Here is a 7,405-nt window from a genome sequence, read left to right on the forward strand (position 1 = left end):
GGCGTCAATGAAAACCCGCCATTTCATCAATCTGCGCGCGAATGACGCAAGAAATTATGCGCAGTAGGGTTGCGCAATGCAAAACCAGGGAATCATCTTAAATTAATGACTGGTCCCTTGCTAAACAGTTAACTTTGTTTTCCTCGAATCTCAGGGTGCTTTCGAACACAAAACGGACTTCGCGAAGGATTTTGTTAATTGAAATCCTTACCCGACATGGATTTCCAATTGGTGAATCTGCGACAAAATCCGTTTCAGATCCAGATTTTAAGATCTAAATCCAGATTTTCCAATGGAAAGCACCCTCAATGTTCCCTCGGCTTAAGCGTTTAATGTTACCCAGAAAGCTAAATCTGAAGATTTTTACCGGGAGGATTGGTCAGATTCTTAAACCATAAAATCTGAACTAGTTTTGATTGATTACAATTTCACCTCATTTGTTTGCGTCTTCACTTTGAGCTCCAAATATTTGCAGAGCAGGGGAAGTAAATTAAATTTTCAGCTTCCCTGTCTTCCTTGACTTCGGGTCTCTTGCTAATAAGATACGTTTGAATTCACTAGAAGAAGGGATACAAGGTCGCACTAACTAGATTTACAACTGTATGTAAAAGGTAAACACGATGTCACTGGTTCTTCATGAGTCTGTAGTGATGCCTTGGAGATCGATGAACACCGCGAAGAAGCTTAGAGCGTTTAAAGCGTCTAGGTGAACAACTTAAAAACAACGCTAAACTGAATAACTGGTTCGCAATGGGCTTTTAATAAGCCCCTCTCTCTTTTATAAACCTTGGAAATTAATGAACCTCTCGGGGCACTTTCAGCGTTTATAGCAATTAGATATGCAACTCTACAACAAAGTAACCTGGAAAAATATTTACTTTTTCCCATGTCTGATATAACGTTCTTTTAAAATATGTTAAACCAAGGTATAAGTATGCTATAATTGCGCAACTTGTAGCTTAAATGTTTCCACAAATAATACGTACTAAAAATTCAAGCTAGGAATACATTGATTCTTTACGAAATAATCATAGAACCTGATCATTATTGAGTCTGACATGACAACTTTTCATAAAACGGAAAATTTTGGGAGGATATTTTGACGAGAAAGTTTGACGGGAGCTTTGAAGTATTCTTTTGGGTAGTTCATTAACTAAAGAGGTTTCACGAGTAAACTTCAGTTACATTACACGCACTCCAAAGCAACAGGAAGCACGGGATTTTTCGCCCAAAGCCTACCAAGTCCGAAAGGAACTTTACCCATGAAATGAAGTTCTAGCCCCTCAATTTTTCAAATGTCGCTTTCGACCAAAGAGGCAAACTTTGCAATAAAATACTACTGGTTTTTATCTCCGAGTCGACACACATTTCAGTAAGAAAGTATAATTGAGTAAATAAAAAATCCTCTTCTTTAAAGTACCCTGCCGAAAACTTAAAAGGATGTAGGAGGTGAAAGCATTTCCACAACCTATCTTCTTCTACATGACGACTCATGAGATCCTCTCTCTCTCTTTCCTTTTAAATACAATTAGTTTAATTTATAGCACATCCCCCTGGTAGAATATCCCTGTGTAGACAACTTTAGAGGGTGCCCCTCCAGAAACGTACTATCAAGGTGAAGTCCACCGTGTTTATCAAATGACAATACTTATCATTTGCCTTGTAACGTCACAAAATGAGTTTTCTGAAGCTCCGCCTCATATTTTTGAAAACCTTTGGCAGCAAATTAATAGGCAAAACTAAGTGATTCATGGTCTGCTTTGTATGGTTACATTTGTAATTTAAATGAGAAAGAATGCGGCTTTTTTCTGAAGTCACGGGACCCAATTACGTGATAAGTAATTGCAATGGACCCAAATAGTAAGAGATTTATACCAAAACAAGGTAACTGAAATTTCATTTAGTACTCACCATTTTGAAGGGAAAATTTTATTCCTTGGCATCCAATGTTGTGTGAACGTTCTATGCAATTAAGGATGCTTAAGATAGCATACATACCAAGTTTCAGTAACATTGAACTACAGCTTCCTTTCCAAGTTTTACTTTGCAATATAACCAAGTGAACCATGCTTTAACATCCCTGAGACAGTCCTAAAATAAGAAAGCAGACTAAGAGGAAAGCTTCACCCACATGGTATTCCAGATGACATTTTCTTCTTTCCTGAAAGTTCGGTGGCCTGGTTTGTTTTGCTTTTTAGCAAATTAGATACACTGTCAAACAGAATTGCAATTAAGATTAAACATGCATGAGAATTATATTGTAGCATAGGTACTTTTAACAAAATCTTGTCCTGAAAGCTTTCATAATGCTTGATCACCTCAACTGGTGTGCTTGAAAAGTACAATGGCTCAGCTGATGCAATTTTCAACAAAATAAGTTGAATTTTGTTTATTTGGCATGTATAACTGTCACAGTGACGCTTATGACCATGCAATCTCGTTTTAGGTGTCAAACAGCAAGGAGTTGAGCCATAACATAAGCAATCCGCTGCCCCAACCCCCACCCCCCCCTTCCCCCTCCCTCCCCTTCCCCCTCGCCCTCAGAGGTTCGTTTATCTATGACAAGTTGTGCCAAGAACATTGCATGGCTGTTAAATACCTGTCCCATGTGTGACAGGTGTATGAGGACCTGTGTGGCTATCTCAACAATTATATCTAAATCTATGCTGAAATTAAATCGATTTGGAACTTTCAGTTAAATATCTAAATGACGCAACTGTGTACCTGTTGTGAGAAATGGTTATAATGTGAAAAACCTCAGAATAGGAAACATGCTTTAACTCAAAGTTCTCCTGACATTAAAGCTGATCACCTTTGTGCACAGATCATGTCCCAGCTGATGCAATTTTTGACACCATAAGTTGAATTCAAAAGCAAATCGACTGGATCATCTCTTGGAATAACCCAAATGGAGAGCTTGTATGCAGGATACAGCATTAGATTAACTCTTTTAAAACAAGCGTATCGACAAAGCCCCTTCCCATTCATGCAGTAAAATCACAATAGTTATACCGTTGGTCAAAAAATCAGGATCGGCCAGGGGAGGCAGTGGTATACCAATATACCTGAAAAGAATTCGCCAAAATACCCAAAATTCATCCAAATATACCCAAAATTAATGGAGCATTGTATACTGTATACCTGAAATTCAAAGAAATTGATATACCGAATACCCGTATTTAAGCTGCAATATACCGTATACCCGATTTAAAAAGCCCCTGTATACCGTATACCCAAAAACCCTGGCCGACCCTGAAAAATGGAAGACGTGATTCTTTAAGTCCAACATTCTAACCTCCTCACCTGAAAGACGTGAATATTACAGTTGCCGAAGTTTGATGAAAAAAAAAAGACCGCGAGCAAAATGATCCATGCCTTTCAATTATTCTGAGCTTACCTAAGTGAGCCCCTTTTAGGGAGGTTTTAGTGATCCCTAGGGTATGGCTAAAATTCCGGGGGCATTTATCCCTTACCCCTAGAATTACTGAAACAGTTATCCCTAAAATTACTAATTATTTTCAAATTTTGACAAGAAGCTAAGTCGCAATTATAAAGTGTAAAGCCACCCTTTTTGAAAACAGATAACTTAGTACTGCATAAGTATACGAAATCTTTTCAGTTCTATATGAAGTTACCTAAAATTAACCTTCTTTTTTTGACTGATTACTTAACCCAGAGTCCTGTGACCGTGTTGGACAATCCTAGTCAGTCTAGTGGGCACTTAACAAACACTTGGTTAGGAGAATTGTTTGTAGGATACCCAACTCGCAGAGCAGAGAGTTTTACCTCCCCCTCCTCGTCATAATCGTTACATTGTAAGCACTAGCCATAAGTTTAACACTAACTGCTTCCTACTTTTAGTACCGTCTCTGGCGATAAACAGTGTGCTGCGATCTTAGCTTCACCGTATAAGAAGTACTCATTCAAACATTTGCGGTTTTGGGAGATTGTGGGTGGGCTTAGGTTTGGGCATCACGTGACAAATCTCAACGAATCGTGTTCGAACAGTAACCGAATTCCAACAAATCTGGTAGGTCGATCATTTTATAAGTAATTGCTCGGGTCAGTTTCGTTTAGGGAAGCCCACAGGCTAGCATCATTAAGCTGGAATGTGGGTAAAGCCAAGCCTTTGAAAGAACACAGAGGTGAGACATGGTTTCACGTAGACTGGGACGCCTAAAATGCTCTGTTGTAAACATGGCGGTTCACGAGTGAAGTTGTCTCTCTGGCCTTTCTGTGGACGAATTCCAGGACCTACCGATACAATTTGGGCAAGTTTTGAAAGATAAAAACTTCAATGGAGGCTGTATTTTGCTGGAAGGACTGGGTGGCCCAACACTTATAAAAAGATCTATGAAATGACAATCGGGTGTCTTCCCTTGTCATGGAATGGCAGAATTACCCAGAATTCTTTTGGCCATAAAGGAGGCAACTTGAGAAGCACGAGACTGGCCCTCATCAAATGGCTGAAGCGCGGCCGGAGTAAAAAGTGAGAAGACGATTTCTAGCCAGATACTAAGCAGTAACCCTGGTGTGTGCAGTTAACGTAAACTTTTGATTTCTGAACAAATTTTTGTCATGGAAAATTCACGACAAAAAAAAAATTGGGCTTTTTTCGCTGTGATCCTCGTGTCAAAGGAACAGTATAATGTAAACAGGAGAATAACCAGATTTATATTTGCAGATTACCTGTTCTCTTACTACTAAAGTTAAACTCTTCATCTCTACTATGCAATAAGCGCATTCAACTTCTCCTGGCTCGTATTACTTTATAAAAGTAGGAATTTTTTTCCTTTCTTTTAAGGGTTTTCCTGCTCATCTGAAAAATACGTTTTCTCTCCCGTACTCTTTTTAGGCACGATCTTCGCGAAAATTACGTTCTGTCCCTCAAAAAGCCTAGATCAACCAGTTATGTTTCTTAGTTCTTTTTTCTTACCGTTTATCAGCTAAGTAGCGGAATGCGCTACCTGATTTTATCCGTACCACTGAGTTTACTGGTTTCAAAAGATAATCCAGGGCCGCATTTTGTATAGCGGCTTTTCTCTTTAATTATTATATCTTTAAATATTATGTATTTAGTATGTATCTGTATATGTGATGTATTTTAGCTGTAAATGTAATTTCTCGAAGATATTAGCTCTTGTAGTTCTTCTGAAATTCGAGATGAAATGCATGTAACTATGTTACCTTTAGTAGGGCGCCTGCGCACACTTTGTAATCTGCGACCTTCAGTGCTTACCACATGTCAGGTAAAAAGACTTTTCCCTTGTATATTTAAGCCATCGAATTCTTACGTTAAATTGACAAGGGCGGTTTCGAGTTGTGAGTAGGCGTGGGATTTGTCACATATGGTTTAGGGGCCGACATATCTCTCCCTCAATGCCGTACCGGGAGGCAAGGTCGGTAGCAGAAAGCAGCGAAGGGCCAACTGCGTCCAAAAGCGATCGCACGGGCCGAAATCCCGGGATGACTCGTTTGGTACGACGCTCCAGCGACGGTGTCTGGAGGTACTGCGTTTTCTCTCTCTTGTTCAAACATTCCGTCCGCGCATGCGCGAATTTTCTGGCTTTCCGATACCTCGCCTCCCAAAAAATTTAAGATGCTGGTTTTTAAAAGCAATTGACATTTCAGTTGATTCCACAGGCATAAACGTAACGTAAGGACCATGCGTGTCTGGTCTTCTCGAGCCAGAGGTGAGAGATGGTTTCACGTAGACTGGGACGCCTAAAATGCTCTGTCGTAAACATGGCGGTTCACGAGTGAAGTTGTCTCTCTGGCCTTTCTGTGGACGAATTCCAGGACCTACCGATACAATTTGGGCAAGTTTTGAAAGCTAAAAACCTCAATCGAGGCTGTATTTTGCTGGTAGGACTGGGTGACCCGACACTTATAAAAAAGATCTATGAAATTACAATCAGGTGTCTTCCCTTGTCATGGAATGGCAGAATTACCCAGAATTCTTTTGGCTATGAAGGAGGCAACTTGAGAAGCACGAGACTGGCCCTCATCAAATGGCTGAAGCGCGGCCGGAGTAAAAAGTGAGAAGACGATTTCTAGCCAGATACTAAGCAGTAACCCTGGTGTGTGCAGTTAACGTAAACTTTTGATTTCTGAACAAATTTTTGTCATGGAAAATTACGACAAAAAAAAAAATTGGGCTTTTTTCGCTGTGATCCTCGTGTCAAAGGAACAGTATAATGTAAACAGGAGAATAACCAGATTTATATTTGCAGATTACCTGTTCTCTTACTACTAAAGTTAAACTCTTCATCTCTACTATGCAATAAGCGCATTCAACTTCTCCTCGTATTACTTTATAAAAGTATGATTTTTTCCCGATTCTTTTAAGGGTTTTCCTGCTCATCTGAAAAATACGTTTTCTCTCCCGTACTCTTTTTAGGCACGATCTTCGCAAAAATTACGTTCTGTCCCTCAATAAACCTAGATCAACCAGTTATGTTTCTTAGTTCTTTTCTCTTACGTATCAGCTAAGTAGCGGAATGCGCTACCTGATTTTATCCGTACCACTGAGTTTCCTGGTTTCAAAAGATAATCTACGGCCGCATTTAATTGTACAGCGGCTTTTCTTTTCAATTATTATATCTTTAAATATTATGTATTTAGTATGTATCTGTATATGTGATGTATTTTAGCTTTAAACGTAATTTCTCGAAGATATTAGCTCTTGTAGTTCTTCTGAAATTGGAGATGAAATGCATGTAACTATGTTACCTTTAGTAGAGCGCCTGCGCACACTTTGTAATCTGCGACCTTCAGAGCTTACCACATGTCAGGTAAAAAGAGTTTCCCTTGTATATTTAAGCCATCGAATTCTTACGTTAAATTGAAAAGGGCGGTTTGGAGCTGTGAGTAGGCGTGGGATTTGTCACATATGGTTTAGGGGCCGACATATCTCTCCCTCAATGCCGTACCGGTAGGCAAGGTCGGTAGCAGAAAGCAGCGAAGGGCCAACTGCGTCCAAAAGCGATCGCACGGGCCGAAATCCCGGGATGACTCGTTTGGTACGACGCTCCAGCGACGGTGTCTGGAGGTACTGCGTTTTCTCTCTCTTGTTCAAACATTCCGTCCGCGCATGCGCGAATTTTCTGGCTTTCCGATACCTCGCCTCCCAAAAAATTTAAGATGCTGGTTTTTACAAGCAATTGACATTTCAGTTGATTCCACAGGCATAAACGTAACGTAAGGACCATGCGTGTCTGGTCTTCTCGAGCCAGAGGTGAGAGATGGTTTCACGTAGACTGGGACGCCTAAAATGCTCTGTCGTAAACATGGCGGTTCACGAGTGAAGTTGTCTCTCTGGCCTTTCTGTGGACGAATTCCAGGACCTACCGATACAATTTGGGCACGTTTTGATAGCTAAAATCCTCAATCGATGCTTTATTTT

This window comes from Montipora capricornis, chromosome 11 (assembly GCF_036669925.1).
Source record: "Montipora capricornis isolate CH-2021 chromosome 11, ASM3666992v2, whole genome shotgun sequence".
Lineage (NCBI taxonomy): Eukaryota > Metazoa > Cnidaria > Anthozoa > Scleractinia > Acroporidae > Montipora > Montipora capricornis.